The sequence below is a fragment of the Erinaceus europaeus genome, chromosome 12 (assembly GCF_950295315.1).
Source record: "Erinaceus europaeus chromosome 12, mEriEur2.1, whole genome shotgun sequence".
Lineage (NCBI taxonomy): Eukaryota > Metazoa > Chordata > Mammalia > Eulipotyphla > Erinaceidae > Erinaceus > Erinaceus europaeus.
The window spans coordinates 96,440,294-96,464,760 of NC_080173.1; the positions used below are offsets into that span (position 1 = coordinate 96,440,294).

Below are 24,467 nucleotides of genomic sequence, written 5' to 3' on the forward strand. Positions count from 1 at the left end.
AGACTCAACAACAAGACAACAAATAACCCCATCCAAAAATGGGGAGAGGACATGGACAGAATATTCACCACAGAAGAGATCCAAAAGGCCAAGAAACACATGAAAAAATGCTCCAAGTCTTTGATTGTCAGAGAAATGCAAATCAAGACAACAATAAGATATCACTTCACTCCTGTGAGAATGTCATACATCAGAAAAGGTAACAGCAGCAAATGCTGGAGAGGTTGTGGGGTCAAAGGAACCGAACCCTCTTACACTGCTAGTGGGAATGTAAATTGGTCCAACCTCTGTGGAGAACAGTCCAGAGAACTCTCAAAAGGCGAGAAATGGACCTACCCTATGATCCTGCAATTCCTCTCCTAGGGATAGATCCTAAGGAACAAAACACACCCATCCAAAAAGATTTGTGTATACCTATGTTCTTAGCAGTACAATTTGTAATAGCCAAAACCTGGAAGCAACCCAGGTGTCCAACAGATGAATGGCTGAGCAAGTTGTGGTCTATATACACAATGTAACACTCCTCAGCTATTAAAAACAGTGACTTCACTGTTTTCAGTCCATCTTGGATGGAGCTTGAAGAAATCATGTTAAGTGAAATAAGTCAGTAACAGAAAGTTGAATATGGGATGATCTCACTCTCAGGCAGAAGTTGAAAAACAAGATCAGAAGAGAAAACACAAGTAGAAGCTGAATTGGAATTGGCCTAGTGCACCAAAGTAAAAGACTGGGTTGGGTGGGTGGGGAGAGTACAGGTCCAAAAAGGATGACAGAGAACCTAGTGGGGGTTGTATTGTTATGTGGAAAACTGAGAAATGTTATACAAGTACAAACTATTGTATTTATTGTCAAATGTAAGACATTAATCCCCCAATAAAGAAATTTTTTTAAAATGTGAACAAGGGCACAGCACCTGGAAAGCGGCCACGTGAAGCAGGACTGGACAGGGAGACTAGCTGACCACGTGCATTTAAGTGGACGTCTCAGTGGCCCCAGGATAGCTCTGGAGCTGAAATGGCACTTTAGAGAGGCCTAAAACTGAAGTCACAGACCCCAGCCTTTGTGCCTGCACCACCTGGTTGCTGGCTGTAGGTTGCTGCTGGGGAGGGGGCATGGCTGTGGGCTGGGTGGCTCCCTTCACCCAGGTGAGAGTCCCTGAAGTAGACTCAACCCTGGGCCCTGGGGATCTGGCAATTGAGGAGTGAGAGCTGGTCTGAAGGGGGGCCTTTCCCCCTGCTTTTGTCATTTGGACCCACTGGCTTTTATTTAGTGAGTTTTCCCTAAGTGGGCACTCAGTTGTTACAGAATTCTAGTTGGTCCCTTTGCCTGGGAAACTTGCAAGAGGAAGGCTAGTGCAGTGAGCTCCAGTGCCAACATGCAGACCATGATTAGTGCATATTCTCTCCTTCTACTGCACATTCGAGATCTCTCCACCTGACCGAGACCCTCCTCCTCAATGGGTCTGAATCTCTGCCCACTGTTCCTTTCTCTTGCTGTGACTTATTTATGTGCCTTCCATCCTTTTGTTGTAGCTGTTGTTGTCACTGTCGTGAAGTCATGGGGGCTTCGCTGTTCCTAGCTGACCTTTTTAAGATATGGAGAGACAGACAAGGGCCAGGACTAGGCGGTGGTGCACCTGGTTAAGCACACACATTATAGTGCACAAGAACCCAGGTTCAAGCCCCTGACCACCACCTGCAGGGGGAAATCTTCACAAGTGGTGAAAGCGAGGCTGCAGGTGTCTCTCTGTCTCTTTCCCTCTCTTAGTCCTCCTCCCCTCTCAATTTCTCTGTCTCTATCTAATAATAAAAATAAATTTAAAAATAATTAAAACTAAACATATTTTATAAAAACAAGGGCCAATGCAATAACTCACTTGAATAATGCACTGCTTTACCAAGTGCATGACCCAGGTTCAAGTCCGACCCCCACCGCATTGAAGGGAACATCTGTGTTGTGGTCTGTTTCACTCTCCTTTTCCCTCTGTCTAGAGGGAGAGAGAGAGAGAGATAGAGGAGAGAGAGAGAGGAGGGAGAGAGAGAGAGAGAGAGGAGGGAGAGAGAGAGAGAGAGAGGAGGGAGAGAGAGAGAGAGAGAGGAGGGAGAGAGAGAGAGGGGAGGGAGAGAGAGAGAGGAAGGAGAGAGAGAGAGAGAGGAAGGAGAGATTACATCACCAAAGCGTCCTCCAGTGCAGTGGGGCTGGAGTCAAACCTGGGTCATGCACATGACAAAGCAGGCAGTCTAGCAGGTCTATTCCCCCCACCCCCCCACTCCCAGTTTTCCACTTGGGGGAACTGACTTCTTATCCTCTGAGCTTTAGACTTTAAGAGAGGGGCATTGAGAGGTGCAGTTGCGGGCTGGGCATCTCAGGCTCCTCAGGCCAAGAGAGCGGCGGTCACAGAGAGATACGGGTTCTCATTATCAGGAGATACGAGGGTAGACAAAGTATGCTAGCCATGTCCCAATGGGTGTCCTTGTCTAGAGGGGATGGGGGGGGGAGAGCCTGGAAAGTACTAGGTTGGCAAAGGACCAACTAGAATTTCCTTTGACTTCTACTTTTGGGTGTATTTTTGCCCATCAAGGACTCAGAACATTTTTTAAAATGGAAATACTGACAAGACTATAGGATAAAAGGGGTACAATGCCACAGAATCCCCACCACCAGAGTTCCATATCCAGTCCCCTCCCTTGAAAGCTTCCCTATTCTTTATCCCTCTAGAAGCATGAACCCAGGGCCATTATGGGATGCAGAAGGTGGAAGGTCTGGCTTCTGTAATTGCTTCCCCGCTGAACATGGGCGTTGACAGGTGGATCCATACTCCCAGCCTGCCTCTCTCTTTCTCTAGAGGGGCAGGGCTCTGGGGAAGCAGAGCTCCAGGACACATTGGTGCAGTCATCTGCCCAGGGAAGTCAGGTTGTCATCATGGTAGCATCTGGAACCTGGTGGCTGAAAAAGAGTTAAGATATAAAGCAGAACAAATTGTTGACTAATCATGAACCTAAAGGCAAGAATATTGCAAATGAAAATTTGGGGTCTCTGTTTTTGGAAAAAGCTAATAGGCCTATTTTAGGTATATTCCAAGGGGCCCATGACTTTACTAGTTTTTGCCTGAGCCTGACATCTAATATGCAGGTGGACCCAGGTTATTGTCTGGGGAGATGCTGTCATAGTTGAAAAAAGGGCTAAAAAGCTGCATCAGGGAATAGAGTAGCTCTCAAATATGGGAAAAGTATATAAATATTGTGTTTTTAAAAAATATTTATTGGGATCCGGGCGGTAGCGCAGCGGGTTAAGCGCAGGTGGCGCAAAGCGCAAGGACTGGCATAAGGATCCCGGTTTGAGCCCCAAGCTCCCCACCTGCAGGGGAGTCGCTTCACAGGCAGTGAAACAGGTCTGCAGGTGTCTCTCTTTCTCTCCCCCTCTGTCTTCCCCTCCTCTCTCCATTTCTCTCTGTCCTATCCAACAATAATGACATCATAACTATAACAATAAAACAACAAGGACAACAAAAGGGAATAAATAAATAAATAAATAAATATAAAATATATATTTATTTATTTATTCCCTTTTGTTGTCCTTGTTGTTGTTATTGATGTTGTCGTTGTTGTATAGGACAGAGAGAAATGAAGAGAGGAGGGGAAGACAGAGAGGGGAAGAGAAAGACAGACACCTGCAGACCTGCTTCACCGCCTGTGAAGCGACTCCCCTGCAGGTGGGGAGCTGGGGACTCGAGCCAGGATTCTTTTTTTATTTTATTATTATTATTATTACTATTATTATTTTTAATATTTATTTATTTACTTTTTGTTGCCCTTGTTTTTACTGTTGCTGTAATTATTATTATTGTTGTTGTTGATGATGTCATCATTGTTGGATAAGACAGAAATGGAGAGAGGAGGGGAAAACAGAGAGGGGGAGAGAAAGACAGACACCTGCAGACCTGCTTCACTGCCTGTGAAGTGACTCCCCTGCAGGTGGGGAGCTGGGGCTCGAACTGGGATCCTTACGCCGGTCCTTGCGCTTGGTGCCACGTGCGCTTAACCCGCTGCGCTACCGCCCGACTCCCTCGAGCCAGGCTTCTTATCCCAGTCCTTGCTCTTTGCACCACCTGCGTTTAACCCGCTGCGCTACTGCCTGACTCCCTATAAATATTGTTAACTGTAAACCCCATCGATTTGATTTGGGGCCCATATTCAGCACAGGAAGGAGCTTATGTAACCTCTGTAGATCTGAGTTTGCATTCTGTGGTCACAGCTAGGAACGTTCCAGGCTGCATTAATTTCAAGACCCATCTTCTCAGGTGGTAGGTAGAGTATGTTGTCCAACCTCCCTTCGGAGAATGGAACATTCTCTACCACTGTTGATCCACACTGAGGGCAAAGTCCTGTGGGGGCCCACAAAGGGGTCCATTATGTTGTTCCCGATGGAGATGGCCAGTAACAGTAGCGAGAGGGATCTGTTAGAGGTCTAGGCCCATCATGTCTGTGTGGGAATCCCCAGGACACCCTGACTAGGGCCCCAGGACTCAGAACTTTTAACATCATGGATTTAGGTCTTGTTCCATGACCTAAAAGATGGTGTCTCATTCTTGCTGTCATCTCCAATCTGCCAGGTTTGTTGTGCTTCAAAGAGTCAGACCACACAGGATAACTGCGAATTTATAAGGGCCTATGAGATAGCCTACCAGGGAGGGTGCCTGCTCTGCCATGCACACGACCAAGGTGGGAGACCCTGGCACACCACACAGCAGTACTACAGCACGGGGGGCGGGGGGGAGCTTTGATGCTGTGTTGTTTGTCTCTGTGTGTCTGTCTCTGTCTAGGAAAGTCAGCCCAGGGCAGTGGAGCCCAGAGCAGTGGAGCAAAGACACACACACACACACACACACACACACACACACACCCTCTCTCCCCCCCCCCCAAAAGAAAGAAAAATAAAACATATGTCCACACAGAAACCTGAACACAATACTGGTAATATTTTTTTAAAAGAGCACAAATGTCCATCAGCTGATGCATGAATAAGCAAAATGTGGCACATTCATACAATGGAATATTACTCAGCCACAAAAGAATGAAGTATAACGCAGCGTTGTATCTGCACCCCAGAAGCATCATCGAAGTAAAAGAAGCCAGTCACAAAAGGGCACGTGTTGAAAGATTCAGTTCATAGCGTCAAGAACAGGCCGACCCCTACACACAGAACACAGGCTAGGGGTTACCAGGGACTTGAAGGAGGCAGCATTTCTTTTGGAGATGATAAAAATATCCTCAGATTGGAGTGCTGATGGTTGCACAGCTTTGTGACTGGATGAACTACATTGCGCTGTACACTTTAAAAAGGTGAATCTCAGGCCAGGTGACAGTATCACACCTAGGTCAGCGCACATGTTGTCATGCACAAGGACCCGGGTTCGAGCCCCATTCTCCACCTGCAGGGGGAGGCTTCAGGAGTAGTGAAGCAAGGAAGTGCCTCTTTTTCTCTCTCCCTTTCCATTCCCCTGCCCCTCTCAATTTCTCTCTGTCCTGTCAAAGAAAAATGAATAAATAAAATATTTAAAAGGTAATCTTATTAGTTATTTAATATTGATTTACAAAATTATAAGGCAACAGGAGTATAATTCCACACCAAAGCCCATCTCAATTTCTGTCTGTCCTGTTCAGTAAAATGGGGAGGGGCGGTAATAGACGTCCAGAACAGTGGATCCAGCACCAAGCCCCAGTGATCAACCTGGAGGGGGGATAGAGAAGAGGAGAAAAAGACAGATACCTGTAGACCTGCTTCACCATTCATGAAGCATTCCCCCTGAAGTGGGGGGGGGGGGGCAAGGACTCAAACCCGGGTCCTTGTGCATGGTGATAAATATACTTAACGAGATGTGCCGCCATCCTCCATAGACACCCCTATGTCTGTTTATTAGGCTTCTTTGCTCCTGATCTTCCAGACTTTTTGCAGTCTGATATTCATCCAAACCATTGTTTAAAATGAGTGGGTGAGTGACTGAGTGACTGAGTGAGTGTGTGGTGTGTGTGTGTGTGTGTGTGTGTGTGTGTGTGTGTGTGTGTTTAATGTAGTACCAGGGAATGAGCTCATGACCTCATCATGTACAATACAGCTGGGCCCTTCTCCTTCTTCTTCTCCTCTTTCTCCTTCTCCTTCTTCTCCTCCTCCTTCTTCTCCTCCTTCTCCTTCTCCTTCTCCTTCTCCTTCTCCTTCTACTTCTTCTCCTCCTCCTTCTATTCCTCTTCCTCCTTCTTCTTTCTTTCTTCTTCCTTCTTCTTCTTCTCCTTCTCTTATTTAGACAGAGAGGAGACACCTCTGTCAGCCATGGAGTTCCGTCAGTGCTATCCATGTTGCTCCCATGTGATGCTGGGGCTTGAGCCCAGGACTTCGCATAGGATAAAGTATACGCCCTACTGGGTGAGCTAGCCCCCTGGCCTCAAGTCTGTATATTTCCCTTTTCTTCTGCCACTAGGGTTTCTCTGAGGTTTCACACCTTCATGAATCCATCACTCACAGTGGACCCCCCCTTCCAGATAGAGACAGAGACCACACAACCCCTTTGCATGGTACTCTGGCCCAGGTCCTCAGGTCTGGTTAAGGGAGGGCTCTCTCCCAGCCCTCTGTGTGAATTGTCATCTCAGTCCTCTTCCTTTGCATCCAGTGAGAGTGACCACGTGTGCTGTCCAAAGCTTTGCATCTTGGGGGGCATTTCTGCCTCCCGCCATTCTCAGGGCTGTCTCTGAATGAGGCTGTAAGGTAGCTGCTATCTGTTTGTGGCTGCATCAGCAAACCAAGCTGAACCATCTGAGAAAAAAAGCTGCATCTTTTCCCTCCTCCATCACTGGATCATCAGCCCCCATCCTCCACCCCCTGTGTGAGCTGCAGTTGAGAGAGAGGCACTCACACAACAGTAGCGAGTGAATAAGTTCCTTCCAAACCTGCTTCTGCAGCTTTCCTGTGCCTCCTGGCCATGCTCACACTTGATCAAGAATGCATCACTTCGTTCGCACAATGGATGCTCTCGGCTTCCTAAGCCCTCGTGACATTGTGGGTCAGTTAGAAGCCAGACCATCTAATAGGCCATGGCCATTTAATCACTGCAATCCCTACAAGACCCAGTAATAAATAAATCAGGAACGCTTTGAATGTAGCTTTCTGTTGAACCTGGTCCAGAGCCTAGGACTAGACAGTGATTCTCCGCTTGTTGTCAGAACCTCCATCATCTCCAACGCAGCATCTTCTCCCAAAACAGAGACCTTGTTGGGCCTGCTGGGTCATGTGACCTGAGCCACAGACCTGCTTTCACTTCAGCCTGGACCTGCTGCAGTGACCAGAGCGGAAGTCACCCCATGTCACTGGCAGATGAGCTGGAACAGTATTCCTGGGCTGCCTATAGCCCACAGCCCCCACTGGCTTTCTTGCTGACGCCTGTACATTCTGCAGCATGCCTTCTTATCTTGGTCTGTGGTGTCTGCTGGGCCCTCCCCTGGAATATGGCCATGGTGGACTTTCTGGCCTTTTGTGGTGGAAAACCTGAGCCTTGGATCCCTCTCTTAGCTGTTTTCTACAGGAGTCCTAACATTTCTGCCTCTCTCTGTGTAGCCAGGGCTCCTCCCCGACGTCCACCGTCTTTTGGGCTCCTGTCATGAGTGTTGATCCTGTTATCTTGGGGGGAGTGTTCCTGTATCAGTAAATCATCCCATACCCAACTTGATCATCTGCCACCCTGAATTCAGATCCTGTTGGCTAGATCCTACAACTCCTTCAGAAAACTGGCCCATCTTTCCCTCCCTCAGCAGGCTCAGCACTTCTGGGCTTGGGTATGTTATGTCTTGAGCAAGACCAGCAGCTGTGCTGTTTTGGACCATAGAGGCCTCTGGCCATTACTAAGGTGGTGGGGGGGGGGTGCCGTTTGTGGATGCTCAGAGTTTGGTGGGGTGGAGGCAGGCAGGGAGCTCTGGACGTTCAGGGCTCTTGAGTGCAGTGACCCAGCTGTCCCCAGCACACGATTTCCGGGACCCAGTCAGAGTTCTTACTTCAGCCAGCCTGCTGGGGTTGAGGCTGTGAGCCCCTCTGGATCTTTGTCACTCTTCTAATTAAGTCCTGCACCTCATCCTCAGCTTTTTCTGCCTCTGGCTGCAGGAGATGAGAGTCTCTTTATAGCCTGCCAGGGGGGGCTTCTAACTCTCACACTTCTCCTTAAATTCATGATTAATCACAGTCAGCTTTTCATTGTCTCTCCAGAAGCACTGATAGCCCTCAGCAACAGTGATTCCATTGTATAGTCCTTGTGACAAGACTTCTCTCCAGCTCTGGAGCATGTGAAATATTGTACCCTCCACAGATAGCCCAGCTCATCCCACGGTGAGTGAGTATCCATCCGCGCAGTCAGATCTCTGCCATATGCCGGGATTATGGGCACTTCACTCACCACTGAGGTGAGGCCCTGACCGCCAGCAGGACAGCACTCACTTTGTGGGGTTCTCTGCACCCCTCCCTGCCCCAGCAACAGTGGTGGTGGGTTCGCTCGCTAACACCAGACTGAGGGATTCTCGTGTGGATGTTACTGCCAGAAGCTGAGAGGGGCTCACCTGTGAGGAGTGAAGGGTGCAGGACTGGCCAGTAGAAGTGTGACCATGACAAAGTCCCTGTGGATGCCCTGGACAGCCCCAGAGAGTGTGGGTATGGCTTGATCTCTCCTCCCCTCAGACTTGTCCTCCTCAAGCCTGGGCCTCTGTACCCCCCACCCCCATCTGCATGTCAACTGGAGCACAGATGAGACAGTCCTCCTCTGCTCAGGGTACGACATGGACAGGGACTCAGCTGACAGCATTTGGGCTGCTGGGGAGAGTGCAGGTCTCACCCTGAAAGGAAGTCTGGACCACACATAGCAGTGCCCCTAGTGTGGAGGTTACACAGCTGAGAGCTAGGTCTGGTTGTGGCTATTGCCAAGAGCTCTCAGAGACCAGTGCCTCACCTATAAAGTCATGGTGCTGCTAAGGCCTCCTCTCCAAGACTGTCAGGAGTGGCCTTTAAGGGTGGTCTTCAGGCATAGCAAGAACCAGAAGGCTGTCCACTTGGGTGGGGCAGGGGTTGGGGCCCAGGTTCCAGCCACCATACAGGTGGGGCATGGGCTCAGGGGCCTCCAACCCCAGAACCAGCAGGCCTCTACCCTCTCACATCAGGGTAACCAAGGCCCAGGATAGACCAGGCTTGAAGAAATGAGAGACATGGGCTAAGTCTCCTAGCTGTGAGTTTGACCCAGCCAGCACTTGGTTTGAGAGATTGGGGATAAAAATAGGGCTTGCCAGGGCGACGGGGGAAGTATGAGAAGGTATTGTCTCAATCTGCTCTGTGGGGTAAGCTGAAAGTGGGCAGGGCTCTAGGGGGTGGGCTCCAGAGTGACCGGTGACCCGAGCATGAGGGCCGTCGGGCATCTAGCTCCTAGTGAGAAGGTCAAAGTGGGGGTGGGGACAGCACAGGGCAGCTGTCCAAGGCAGGGCACCACTGGGATTCAGGAGGTGGGCCAGGAACTGGCCTTTTGTGTATGTAGGCCCCTGTAGGCCAGGTGGCTCTCAACACCTCACACCTAGGCCCCTGTGCAGGTGGAGAGATAGGTCTAATCAGGTTCTGTGTCCAGGACACCAGTGATGGCACCTGTGCTGTGAGTCTGGGGGGCTGGTGGGGCGGGGCTGGCTGTGGGGGCAGGTGCCTTCTGGGTGTGGCTGTGGGCAGGAAGGAGACATGGAGCTGAGATGGTGGGGAGGCTCTGAGCTGCGCATGTGCTTGGTGAACACGCCTATAAAACAGTCACCAGCCTTAGTGTTCCAACAGCCTCTTTCACTTTGTAAAAGCCTTTTCTTTTGAAAAATAAAAGAAGATTGGAGGCAAGTACAATATTTGGCTGTGGCGGCTGCTAATTTGGCACAGAGTGTCACCTCCGCCTTTCTCTTCCCTGATGCCAAGCGCTCCTTCCCTGCCTCTGGGTGGGCGGGCAGGGTGCAGGGCGGGCTCCCCGAGCCTCTTAAGATGCGAGATTCATTTCCTTAAACACACATTGTCTCACTCCAATTTCACGTCCGAGCAATTCTGGCGAGGAATTAGCAGCCCCTGGGAGAGAGTGGGCGGGTTCTGTTTACATAGGGTGGGAGACAGGGGCAGGTAGGCGGGTGCCCGCTTAAGTGGGGGGCTTGAGAAACCACAGAGGGTCTGAGTCAGGGCCAGCCTCCCCCCTGGCCAGATGGCTCTCAAAGAGACTCTGGACCATCCTCTGTTTAAATAATGCCTAAATCCTTTCCCATGTTTTGATGTCTTAAGAAAGGAGATTGTATTAACATTTGGAGAGGTAACTGATGTCATCAGGCTCCCAGGTCAGTAAGGCCCCTCAGAACCTTTTGACCTGACCCCCAACCAGAGAGACAGGCCAGCTTCTGCCGACCTCCTTCTGTGACAGAGGCTGTGCAGCCCAGGGACTCTCTGTTTTGTTGTTGTTGTTGTTGTTTGTTTTGTTTTGTGTCCAGAGTTATCACTGGGTCTCGGTGCCCGCACTACGAAACTACTGCTCCTGACGGCTATTTTTTCCATTTTATTGGATAGGACAGAGAGAAGCTGAGAGAGGAAGGGAAGATAGAGAGAAAGACACCTGCAGACTTGCTTCACCGCTTGTGAGGAGTCCCCCCTGCAGGTTGGGAGCCAGGGGCAAGTCCTTTTGCTTCTTGCTATGGATTCTTAACCGGGCGCACCACTGTCCGGCCCCCAAGGGACTCTCTTTGCTTTGACTCAGGTTCCCTGGACCCGTTCTCTCTCCCTGGACATGGTTTCTCTCCTCTGCCTCTGGACTCCCGTCACGGATGGTCACTGGGCTCCTAGGAGGCTACGACCCTGCCGTGAGAGCCCCAGAGAAGCAGCCTCATGCCTCCCTGCCTGGTCAGTCCTCACAGAGCAGCCCTCCTGCCACCCACAGCCCTCTTCTGCAAATTCTGGTGCTGTGTGTGGTGGAAATAGTCTCGAGGACCCAAAATTTGGGGTGTTGGGTGGACCCTCAGACAGCACAAGAAGTGTAGCTCCCTCCACCGGGGCTTGGTTTAGACAACCTCACAAGTTGGGGCTGCCCTTCCATGCTGTCTCTCTGCCCTCCCCTGCCTGCACTCACAGGCTGCAGCCCTGCAGCCTTGGAGCCGGGCACCCCATGAATGCCAGGGGGAGAGGAGGGGCGGTGCCTCATCCCCAACACCCCTGGGTGTCTGTTCATTCACCACTTCTCCGAGGGGAGACCTGCTCATCCGTCAGTGTGTCAGCCAGGCACAGGCAGCATATGGATCCGCTGCCCCGGGATGGCATCTCCTGCACTCTGTGCTGCTGAGGTCCAGGCTGGAGCCCAGAGTGCTCCTCGTGAGTTCTTGGAGGCAAAGTGGTGGAGGCTTCAGCGGTGTCTGCTTCTCTAGGGCATGTGCATATGGAGTTAGCTGCAAAGCTTCTCTTAAGCTATGGGCTGAGCAGAGCTCGGCTTTTAGGAATCAGGGCTTTATTTTTAGTGTTCTGAGAAAGATAATTTTTTTCTCCACCCACTATCAGCAAAGCGATCAATTGTTTTCGTGGTATTTCGTAGTTCTTCTAGTGCAAGGTGGGGTGGGCAGGAGAACTCTCCTTGTCTGACAGTTCCCTTGTCACTCCCCTACACAACACGGAGAAGTTGTTCCCTGGGGCTCTCTCTACGCAGCCTTGCATCAGTCCAGGGGATCAGAGTCTAGAAAGAGGCAGAGGCCCAGCATGCCTGCCCATGTCTGCACGTGGCCAGGGCTGGCCCAGTTCCTCTGAGGGAGGGGCAGCGGGCCATCCAGGTCTGTCACTTGCACATCGATGTCCCCTGAGACCTGACTCACACAGAATGCAGGGGACTCAGGACTGCACTCAGGAAAGGATGTGCCCCCCACCCGTGTTCATTGTGAGCCTTCCCCCCACGTACACATGTGAGCCGGGACACACACGTGAGGATACCAGGCCCTGTGTACTCACGGGGACGCCCTCCCCCGGTCACTGCGTCCACACTCTGCTCAGCACCACACGTGATGCCTTCCCGCGATACAGACACACTCAGGCATGGACACTGGCTCCCACATCATTGAGATTTATGGCTGGAGATAAATCTGCAGTTTAGCAGCCCTAACCTGCAAGCACCGTAAACTCAAAGAACCTGAAAGCCAGGGTTTCTGGGCATCTTGGCCGCCTCTCAAAGCGTGGCATCAGAGGTGGGAGGGGGGTTTTCCCAGCCAGTTCTATAGACTGAGCTGCTGGGTCCGGCTGGCAGAGAGGCCTAGGCTTGGAGGGGTTACGAGGCAGAGCCACGGCCACCACCTTGGGGTCTCGGCCAAGGGGCCCTGGATGGGAGAAAGTGACAATTTAGAGGAGTCCAAGCCCCCAGGAAGGACTTGGGATTAGATACATGGTAGGAACAAACAGGCCATGATGGTGACATGGCCAACCTAACATCTCGACCTGGTTTGGGAACTACAGGAGGGAGCTACCTGCTTGACCCCTGTGAGACTTGGAGAAGACTGGGTCTGAGCCATGTTCCGTGGGGGTGTGGCAGGATGGGGACCATGGCTGGATTCTGCAGGGGCTCCCTGGTGGCCAGGGTAGCAGAAATGCCCAGGGTGTGGAGTTGGGCAAGTGGACAGGGAGGCTTCGCACCCAGCAAACTGGGTCACACTCAGAGGCCTTTGAGGAACCATTGAACAGGATCAACCGAAGCCTTTTTCCTTGATCCTACCAACTCCCTAAACTGTGTTTGATTCCCAGAACTCCTGGCTGACCCAGACCCACAGACTCTCCTCATACGGTCCTCCGAGTCGGCCCCCTGGAAGTCTTCCCAGCAGGTCCAGTGGCCTGGTGGGGGAGGGAGGAATAGTTTCCCAGCTCTCCTCAGCCCGCTGGTGAGAAGGAAGTAGGGCTGCCTTGCATAATTGGGGCAATTTGTTCCGCTCTTGTCCTGCTGGTATCTTTGCCCTCACCTCCTCCTTACACAGGGCGAAGCTAGACACCCAGGCGTCCCTTCCTCCTGCCGTAGGTCACTGAGCAGAGGACGTCAGAGCTCCCAGCACCCCCGCAGCTTGCACTGCTGGGCTTCCAGGGCTGGAGAAGGTGGGGGCAGGGAGCAAGGTCACACCATGCCAGGCACCCTCAGGCCTGCTCCCCACAGCATGCCAGATGAGCTCGTGCACAAGCAGGCTCTCAGAGAGCTCTCACGCCAGAATATTCCCCCAAGTCCCAGTGAAGACCAAAGCTGTTTCTGCACAGCATCTCAGCCCTCTGCCCTCAGCAGCTTTCTTAGACCCTCGCTCCTGAACACTCAGCTTACCTCCGCCCTGCCAGGTGGGCCCTCTCCCTTAGCCTATCCACTCATGCCCCTCTTCTGGAAGGTCTTCCCTGACTCCCCTAAGACAGGAGGCTCTTCTGAGAGCCTGGTCTTCTTGGCTGTACTCTGCTGTTCGTCACTGTCCTTGAGTCTCAGTTTACCCGTCTGTGTCCTGAGATCTGTACTCCAGCCTTGTGCGGCCAGAATGGTTTTCTGCAGGTAGAAGCACCCCCTTGGGACGTACACACAAAGTGGGAGCTGCTCAGCTCTGTGCCTGTCCTCCCCCCACCCTCTGAACAGACACAGGGTAGGCTGAGCCCTCAGGCCTGGTAGCATCTTTGGATGCCAGTGGAGCCACTGAGCAGGGATGACCCCAAGAGCAGCGTTTGTTTCATTTATTTTATTTTATTTTTTGCTTTTACTTATTGGATAGAGATAGTCAAAATGGAGAGGGAAGGGGGAGATAGGAGGAAGAGAGATCCCTGCAGCACTGCTTCACCACTTGCAAAGGTTTCTCCCTGCAAGTAGGTATCGGGGCCTCGAACCTGTGTCCTTGTGCACTGTACTGTGCGCTTTACCAGCTGCATCACCACCCAACCCTGATCAGAGCTTATTGTCCTGGAGGGGTTGTGCTTTCTGGAAGGTCCCACCAGGTCCCTTTAAGAGATGATCTCTCTAGGGACATTCAAAACGAGCAGCCCTGTAGGCCTGTCTGAAGACACAACAGCATGGCTTCCCAGAGGGAGCGGTGTTGGGGCTGGATTAGGGTTGAGGAGGATCACGGGATTCTGTGAGATGCAGACCTCGCTGCTGGGAGATGTGGGCAGAGTTTGGAAGGGCGTCTTTGTGCATGTGTGTGGCTAGTCTGTGCAGTCACAGAGCCCCATCTCCACAGGTTCCTCTCTCTGCCTCCGTCTCCGCATCTGTGAAGTGGAGACAACCAGGGCTTGCAAGTGTTGGTTATTACTCCAGGCCCCCTGCATTGCTTAACACTGTGGTCTGTCTACATAATCATTGTTTTGTCTGAGACCCGCTCTGCCTGCAAGGCATTGGTTTAATCCCCACTGGTTAGAACCTTCCCAACAGCTGAAGACCCACCTTGCCTGCAGGGCATTGGTTGAATCCCCACTGGTTAGATGGGAGCTTTCCTTCTCTCCACCCACTCGCCTACGTATATCCTTTTCCGACCTACCACTTCCGCCTCGGAAGATATAAATGCAGATGAATAAAGCCAGCATGGCATTGCGTTCCCACTCAGCCACGAGAGTTCCTGCGTCGCTGAGTAAGCAGCAGCCTGGGTTGGCTCCGGTGGAATTCTCTCCAACCCAGAGAGCACGTACCCAGGGAGAAACACCCTCAGGCTAGCCTGGCATGCAAGGGTCTGATGCAGTGAGTAGCCAGCAGATACTGTAGCTGTGCCTCTGGTGTTCTTACCAGATCAAACAGCTCGAAACAAGGCAGTGGAGCACCTGAGCCATGTGTCATGGGTGTGTGGCAGGATGGGGACCATGGCTGGATTCTGCAGGGGCTCCCTGGTGGTCAGAGTAGGAGAAATGTCCAGAGTGTGGAGTTGGGCAAGTGGATAGGGAGGCTGTACACCCAGCAGGAACCCAGGTGCAGTACACCAACGCTGAAGTTCATGGCTGTCAGGCCCAGTGGCTCCCTCCTTCCCCCCGCTGTGTTTGCAGGCATGGTCAGGTGATGGGTCCTGTTTACAAAGCTCATTTGCCTGGATGGCAAACACTGTGCGGGGGGGGGGGGGGGGGGGGGGGTTGCTGTGGCAGCTGGTGGACCGCTTCCCTTCGTGGTGGGAGAACCTGGAATGGGGATGTCAGGGCCTGTCTAGGAGCACCCAGCTCCCAACTCCAAGAGTTTGAGGAACTCTCGTGCAGTGATAACCTAGAACCGTCCAGGCCCAGACACGGCACTTTCCTGTGAAGGCACAAGAGGGCCTGTGGGTGACAGGAGAGAGCTCATGAGCACGCAGGTCCCCTCAGGTATCTGTCCCCAGCACGTGTGTGTGCCCTCAGCGTATCCGCCGTGTTTGGGACCTATTTATTTATACTTCCAAATTACTTCCCAGAAGATTTAAGGACACTTGCAAGAATACATAAAATTCAAGAAGAGCCTATCAATTGGAATTAGGAGAAAGATAAAAGAAAAAGAAGAGAAAGGACTGAAATAGAGCTGGAAGATGCTAACAGAGGAGGCGACAACATGACCCAGGCATGGGCACACCTGACACGGAGGCTTGTGATCAGTCTGCATCCGGGTTTCCTGGGGTGGGAGCCCCATCTGGACCCCCCTGGAGTCCTGGTCCAGAGGCCACTGTCAGGTCGTGTGCTTGCCCCTGCCACGTCCAGCTGCCATGCTGTTGAAAGCCTGGCACTCACTCGCTCTCTCTTCTTAATAAGTTTTTATATATTTATTTATATATTAATATTGAATATTAAGTTTTTTAATAAGTTTTTATATATTTATTTATTAGATAGAGACAGAGAAATTGAGAAGGGAGGGGGAGATAGGGAAAGAGAGAGACACCTGCAGCCCTGTTTCAGCACCCATGAAGCTTTCCCCCTGCAGGTGGGGACCAGGGACTTGAACCTACATCCTTGTGCACTGTTATGTGTGCACCACCTCCTGGGCCCCCTTGGGAGCCTCTCTAGTGCGATGTCCAGCAGGAGGGTTTAGGGCCATGACTACCAGGTAGCCCAGCTATCTAGGTCCAAAGTTCCATTGCTTAGAACATTTCTGATGGCTATGGACCACTTTTTGAGGTGCAAATAGAGACCCACAGAGCTTGTGGCTGCTGGGTGTCAGAGACAGTGGGCAGACCCGTCGGGACTGTGGTGCTTTCTCTGCGAGCCTAAGTGTGAGGCAGAACTACGACGAGACCTGCAGGTTGCATCCTGGAATCTTACTGGCTGCACACAGTGAGGCTGGTGTGTGAGAGCCAGTGGGTCTGCACGGCCTGGCTTGTGTGCACGGTGATGGGGCAGGAGCCTGGGATGACCTTGCCTGGAAGAGTCTTTGAAATCAGGGCAGGCCACTGCCGCCGCCTCCTGGGCGTACTTCCCACTCTGTCTTTCTCTCTCATGCCTGGCATGCCAAGATCTCATATTTTCACCAGAGCAGCCAGCCTGAGGACCTCTCACTGTGATGGGTGCTGTCACTATTTGGTGACATCTTCAGCAGCTAGTCTCAGCACAGAGGGCAGGCTTGCAGCATCAAGGCCTACAAAGCTGGGCCCCTAAGAACAGGGTAGGGCAGGGGAGCAGGACCTAGAAGGAAGCCCTGTGAGAACACCTAGGGGCCTGGCCAAGGTGGCTCTTAGCTGCATTAACACCACCAATGGGAGCCTGTGCTGCGTCGGGGAAGAGGAGGACAGGGACTCGGAGCCGTTTCCCACTGTTCCTGGCTGCTCGTGGGGCAGAGTTCAGAAGCAGAAAGGACCCAGTTTCACCCTGTAGACCAATCACACCCATCCTGGCACCTCTATCCCCTCACCTCTGCGAAGTCAGCCACTTCTGTGCTCTTGTCACAGGTCTGGGAGGGAGACCGTTAAAGTGAAATCCTCCGGAAACCCTGCCTGGAGACTCTGAGGGGAAGGTCTGTCTCCAGCCACTCTGGAATCCCCTGGAGACTGGCCTCGGCCCTTGAAGAGGGTTGCCCACCCTGGGCTGTGCGTGCTGTGAGGGCAGAGTGGCGGTGAGGCCAATGGGTGCAGGGGGAGATTTTATCTTTGCCCTCTGGCCTCCAGGGCTGTGCCTCAAATGCACCTCACATGGGTATGTACGGGGTCCTTTCCTGCCAGCTCTCGGCTAAGGCACAGCTATCTTGGGTGAGGTCTCCATAGCAGTCGGAGCTGTGAAATAACTAGACATTCCCCCTGGCCCCTGAAGGCCTGTTCACTGGAGCCCCCACCTTCCCTGGCTCCCAGAACCCTTCCTCCGCCCTACCATCACTCGGCTCCTGAGAGGCAGAGCTAAGACCCCCCCCCCCGCCTCTCTCTCTCTCTCTCTCTCTCTCTCTCTGTAGATAGAGACAGAAAAACAAAAAGAGAAAGAAAGACTGTAGCACTGACACCTCCTTCAGTGTAGTGGGGGACCAGGCTTGAACCTGAGTCATGCACATGGCAAAGCATCATGCTAACCAAATGAACTATTTTATCAGCCCAAGACAGGTCCTTTTTACAATGCTCAGGACCAAGCTCAGGGGACAGAGGGCTGGAAGCCAGAGACCAGGTTCTGGGTCTCTCTCCTCCAGCTGTCTTGTATTGAGAGGGACCATGTGCCCTGCTCTGAGAGCAGAGTCCACATTCAGGGCCACAGTAAACAAAGACTGCTCAGGCTGTGACCCAGGGGAAAGGCAGGTTGAGCTCATGTGGAGAGCAGGGGCACCAAGGATTCTGAGGCCTGGGACACATGGCAGTGCCTGAGAAACCCGTTATCACGGGCTGTCCCACCATTGCCGACAGCCACACCGTCATTTCCCTCACCCGCCAGGACCTTGGTTTCATCAGCTGTGAAATGAGGACAGTAGTGGTGCCTGCCAGGAGGACTGTTGTGACAGCAGCTCAGTGGGGTTGTGCTGAGCCCAGTCTGGCCACAGGGAGGCCCAGTCACCGCCCTCATCGTCCTTCCGCCTGTTGAGAGGCTGCGAGGAGACCCGGGAAGAAGGAAGGCGGGGCCGACTGGGTGAGGAGACGGTAGGAGAGAACTGAGCCAGGGTGGGTGGCAAGGGGGCCCAGACACAGGCACAAACAATCTGTTTCCCGTAAACATGGGCGCCCACACCAGCCGGCCGCCACCCGGCGACTTCTCCAAGTTGGGAAAGTGCGGGTATGTTTATTCACACTCCCCCGTGCCAGCTGGTATGCTGGGCACAGCTTCCCTCCCAGCTGCCTCGACAGCCGGCGGCTCCTGGCTCAGGGAGGGGGAGTAAACGGGGGCACCCAGATCTTACCTACAGTTCAAGCCACCTCAGGCTCAAATCTCTCACCCCCAACACCATCCTGGATGAAATCCAAGTGCACCTGTGTAGACAGGCCTAGAGGCTAGAATTGTGCAGAGACGCGTATCTTGAACTCAAGCAACAGGTGTCTGCAGTGAGTCCAGTTCAATCTCCCCACACATGCCTCGTATTGCAACTGTCTTCTTCTTGGTCAGTGCTTTGATGGGGCATGGTTAGCACCCAGATGCGGCAGCACACCCAGGACTGAGGGGTGTGGTTGCAGAGGTCCTGGGGCCTTACAGACCCTATAATGCTGGGGGCTCCAAGCTTGAGGTTGTCTGCTCCATGAGCACCGAGCAGGGGTCACATGCATTGTGCCCACCAGCTCAGGACAGATCCTTGGCTGGGAAGGACCCTCTGTGGCGCTCCAGTAGCCACTGGACCTGGACAGGCCTCCTGGGACTCAGACACTGAGTATAGGAACTCAGTGGTAGGCCTTTTTAGATACTGAGCCGAGTGGGTTAAAGTTATTTACGTGGGGTTGAACTTGGTGACTTTGCAGATGGTCTGGGGTGATGGACTGGTGGACACCTCGTCCTGGAATATTGGCTTTTATGAATGTAGGAGTGTGGTCAGTGCTGGCACAAGTCACAGTCAGGGACACTGTATCCTCTTTCGGATGTTGTGGGCTTGGCCATTAGGCATTGTCACCTCTGTAGTGAGGAGACACCCCACACACACACACACACACACAGTCAGTTTCCTTTCTGATTTCCCACTTGTCCCCCAAGTATCCCCTGACTCACAAGGAGCCTGAACCTGGGGAAGATGATCACAGACTTGATGTCAGCATGCCGCCATGGGGATATGTAGGGAAATTGTGAGCATGTGGCTGAGTTTGGCAGGACTTGACTTGAGGGGACATCCATCCTGTCAGTCTCTCTCTCTACTGAGAGGTTGAGCAAGGAGGGACACAACCCCCCAAGATTTGCCCCATCTTATCAGACTCCCTGCCTCACAAAGCACCCTGCATTTTTCTGCCTCCAGGAGCCTGGCATTCCTTAAAACATTAAGCCAGCTCCCCCTGCTCCACCCTGCATTCCTGATACTATGGCCTATCTACATAATCATTGTTTTACCTGAAAGATCCCCACCCATTCCATTCCTTTGATCTGTCTTCTTTCTACCCTCAAGACCCTCCCTGCCTGCAGGCGATTATTAATCCTACCGGTTAAAACCCTTGCAACTATTGCTAAGGAAGTTCCTACTTTTCCCAGTCCTTTTTGCCTTTCTCCGCCCCTTTCCAAACCATGTCAAGCCATTTCTGTTTCCGACTTGTCACTTCCGGGTCTGACCTTTAAAAGCCTGGGCTCTCTGATCAATAAAGAATTGAATCGCCTCACCACCACAAGCTCTGTTCCTGAGTTATCTCCCTCGCGTCGCTGAGTGAGTAGCAGCCCAGGCTGGCTCTGGTCGCGTTCTCTTCAACCCAGAGAGTATGCGCCCTGGAAGAGGCACCCCCACGCTATCCCGGCAGGGGTACTGTTATCTAATGCTGGCAACCTGGAGTCCAGCCACTGGGTGAAGGTCACCATCTGTGAGTCCCATCTTGGAATTCCTGACAACTGGGCTTGCAGAGCTCCTGTGACAAGGAGCCCACTGCCCATCTGGGCACTGCTCCCAGAGTTCAGAAGCTCTAGGTGCATGAAAGTTTTGCCTTTTTTCCCCAAGCCAGACTGGACCCTTCTTCCTCCTCATGTCCCATCAGGAATCTCAGAGTTGTGTCCTTGGGAGCCTTGAAGAAAAGACCTGAAATGCCTGTTGGTAGGTTGTGGCGGTGCCTCCATGAAGACCCTCACCTGATGATGTTTCACTATGGAGGCCCCCTTCTCGGTCAGATTTGAAATAATGGCTGCATCATTGGAACTGCCGATGGCTTTGGGCTTGGGGTGTTTTCTTTTGTAGTTCCAGGGCTTCGCCTCTCTGAGCTGACAGTTTTTTAGGTTAAAGATCAGAGATGGGGCCAGGTGGTGGTATATCCAGTTAAGTGCACACAGTACTAAGCACAAAGACCCACACAAGGATCCGAGTTCAAGCCCTGCTCCTCACTTGCAGGGGGGACATTTCATAATTGGTGAAGCAGGTTTGCAGATGTCTGACTTTCTCTTTCCCTATCTTTCCCTCCCAACTCAATTTCTCTCTGTCCTATCCAATAAAATGGGAGAAAGTGTACACTGGAGCAGTGGATTTATAGTGGTGGCACTGAGCCCTAGCAATAACCCTGGGAGCAAAGGAGGAGAAGGAGAGGAAAAAGAGGAAGGAGAAGAAGAAGAAGAAGGAGGAGGAGGAGGAGGAAGAGGAGGAGGAGGAAGAAGAGGAGGAGGAGGAAGAGGAGGAGGAGGAGGAAGAAGAGGAGAGACAGTGAGAGACACCACAGTGCAGGGGGCTGCTGGGCTTAAGCCTGGGTTTTTTGCAGGATAGAGCAAGCTTTGTATCGAGGCAGGCTGTCATGCCAGCCTGGTAGCCACTGTTTTTAGTCAGTTTTAAACATTCACATCTGTTTCAGAGGAACAAAGATGGCACGCCCAGAACAAGCCACTCTGTGGTGCTCCCCGGTGTGTGTGTTAGGGTGGGCAGGCCTTGCAGAGATGGGGGCTCACAGGGGCAAGTGCAGGGCCACTGGCTCAGGCTGGCCCTCACTCAGCTGGGAGGATTCAGTTGATTGCAATGTGTTAGGTTTTGTGTCTTTTGAAAAACAAGAGATTGAGCCTTTTTATGACATGGATTTTACAGCGTAACGAGACAGCGTAATTTCCCATTCTCAGCAGCAAGTGCACTTTTTACACTAATTGCATAATTAGACATAATGTACTAATTGCAGTAATGGATGACAGTCAACTAAACTTTAACTTTAAAAACAGGGAGGCGTTGCTGGGGGTGCTGGTGGGGGCTTTGTGGCCCTGTGTGTTTCCACAGAAGGAAAGCTGCTGGTGAGAGCTCCTGGAAGCTGCCTCTGGGGAACCTGTAGGCCACAGAGCCACCACCCAATCAACTCACCTTGTAATCTAGGCCCCACCCACTCCTTCCCTGACAGCCTCACCCTACCTGGCTGTCTGACTGCCTCTGCCCCCTACACACACACACACACACACACACACACACACACACACACACACACACATCTCACTTCTAGCCCACTCCCAAACAGCTCCAATGCACCTCTACCCCTCTGTGCCAGGAGTCCCAGTGGATCTCTGTCCCCTCCAGATAGTGAGTCCTAAGAAGGCAGACAATCTATGAATGAAATTCTGGCCATCTCTGCTGCCCCAGGCTCAAGAGGGCCCCAACAAGAACCTGTGTCATTGAATGTGGAGGGTCCCTGTGGTTCAGTGAGAATAAGGTGGAGGGTGGAAAAGGGAGCAAAGAGGGTCACATCCTGACTTGTGTCTGGAGACCATGCCAGGAGCCCCTCTTCCCACTCTGATAGTGCCTGTGCCCTCCCCACTGTAACCCTGTAAGCCCATAGGCACCTGTGGGCCTTCCTACACAGTTCATCTCAGAAGTTCTTACTCAACACGAAGGGTAGTTATTAGTAATGTGATAGTACAAACACTGTAACGTGACACCACAGAAGCTGGCTGACTGGAGCCACACCAGCGCAGGGTGGTGGCAGCAAGGCAAGTTCCACGGGAAGCAAACATAGCAGCTGGCGACTGTCAGAGCTGATGGAGCGTGTGGCCTCTGCCTGTACACGGACCGTGCTCTGGGGGACCAACGGCCCTTGCCCTACTCTGACTCCTATATCATGCTGGCCAGAGAGTGGAATATGACCCTACCCCAGGGACTTCTCAGCTACACCTGAAGTCCAGGGCCCAGCATGTCCCCCAAAAGGGAGTTCAGGGCTTTTGTGCACCTGCTGTGGGCAGCCCTACAGCCCCACCAGGAACCAGTCCAAGGCAGGTAGAGTGGAGAGAAAGCGTAATGGGTGGGAATGGAGTAGGGCATAGAGAGTCTTCCCTAAACCAGTCCTGAATGCTCAGTGGGGGGTCTCCACCCCCCCCAACACACACAGCTAATGCACCCCTGATTCCTGATTCCTGATACAAGGGTGCCTCATTCTAGTCGCTGGTCCCCATGTCTGTGGCCTCTCCAGTGCCAGGCCATGAACACCAGCCTAGGGAGACCCAGCCCTCCAAATGTAGCCCTCTTCCTCCTCTCTCTCTTTCACTCTCTCTCTCTCTCATTCTCTATCTCTCAGTGATTTAATATTGATTTACAAAAGTACAAGATAACAGGGGTATAATTGCACACCATTCCCTCCACCAGAGTTCTGGATCCCCAGTCCCTCCATATGAAGCTACAGCAGTTCTCCTAAGGTTGCAGATACGGGTTAACTATTATTTCTACAACTATCTGTCTAGATTTGTATAGATTTGCCCCCCCCCTTGAGGTCCCATCTTCTCTTCCTTTCCAAGTCACACATACTCCTACTACTACATCCTAATGTTCCTCCCTTTTTCTTTCCTCTTCTCCAGTTCCTGATGGAGTTGGATTTCAGAGTAGTCATCTTCCCTCCTTTATTTCTCCCAAACTGGGATTGTGGATCAAAATTCTTTTGGGGGTGCAGATGGTGGGAGTTCTGGCTTCTGGAATTGCTTCTGCACTGGACGTGGGCATTGGCAGGTCGATCCATACCCCCAGCCTGCTTCTGTCTTTCCCTAGTTGGGTAGAGCTTTGGAGAGGGGAGGTTCTAGGACACATTGGTGAGGTTGTCTGCCCCAGGATGTCAGGATGGAATTGTGATAGTATCTGCAACTTGGTGGCTGAAAGGTGGCAAGATATAAAGCAAAAGATATAAAGGACAAAACGATTAATGAACAAGAAACAAAAAGTAGGAGTAGAGCAGATGAGAACAGGTATATCAGGGTGGAAAGCTAGGAAGTCCATTTTAAGCATGTTCCTGGGGATCCACAACTATCGTAGTTTTGCTTGAGTTTGCTAGCTAACATGGAGTAAGACAAAAATATTGTCTGAGAAGATGGTGTCAGAGTAGAGAAAAGGGCTAGAAAGTTGGATTAGGGCAGAGAGTAGCTCCCCTTCTTGAAATCTATGAATAAAATTAACTGTTTACCCCCACCCACCTGATCTAGGGCCCATATATACAGCACAGGAGCCTGTGTAACCTCTGAGTCCCTGTTGGTCTGGGCTCACAGTTCACGGTCACAGCTGGGAACATTCTAGGCTACACATGTTTCAGGAAAAGTCTTCCTCAAGTGGCAGGGTAGGATACCCCAGATTCCCTTCAGAGACTGGGGCAGTCCCTGCCATTGCTACTTTATGGTGAGGGCAAGGTCCTGAGAAGGCCTGCAAGAGGGTTTATGATACCCCCTTCTCTCTCTCTCTCTCTCTCTGCCTGTGAAGGCTGGACAGATAAGACCTACACCTGCTGTCCCTATTCAGTGGATTACAGAACAGCAAGTCTCCCCATGGATCAGTTCATGAAGGTCACTCCCCTACCCTTGCTGAGCCCTGCCCAGCACTTGGGAGGTGGTGGGGGAGGGCAGGATGCTGGAACCCCCTTAGCTGAGCCCCTGCTGGGCCTGGATCATTGAGAAAACAGCCGGCCCCAGCCTGTGTCAAATCTTGCTCGTTCCATTTTCTTGCTGATTTAATTTTCCAGAGATTAAGGCCCATTCACCTTCGCTGCAGAGGAGCCTCAGGAGTGCCTGTCTGAACTCTTGGGCTGTGCAGCTGACTAGTTCATCAGGCCGACTCTGCTGCTCACCCACTCCCTCCAGCACAGCCCTGCTGCCCTCCATGGGTGTGGGGACTTCAGTGCATCCTGTGTCTACCCGACACCCCCTTTTAAGTCCACAAAAACCCCAACTTAACCCGTGTGCCCCATTTTCTGATGTGCCCCATTTTCTGAAAACCCCATCTTCAACTTCAAGGGAAGATGCAGGGAGTGTACTGTACAGTGTGACCGAAAGCAAGAGCTCCAGACCAGACCACCAGGGCTCTGCTGTATCCTTACTTTAGCTGCCACTGCTACGTGGACCTGACTGGAATGGCCCCTCCCCGGGGTGTCAAAGATGAAGGAGAGAAGTGTGCAACACACCTGTCACAGGATGCCAGAGCCACCACCAGGCCACAGCCT

At 52.1% G+C, this 24,467-nt stretch overlaps 1 protein-coding gene across 11 annotated transcripts in view; it reads left to right on the top strand.

The window, feature by feature from the left end:
- The window catches only part of CACNA2D2 (calcium voltage-gated channel auxiliary subunit alpha2delta 2), a 168,417-nt gene that overhangs the window by 54,658 nt on the left and 89,292 nt on the right, over positions 1-24,467 (top strand). The gene's annotated exons all lie outside the window — the stretch shown is intronic.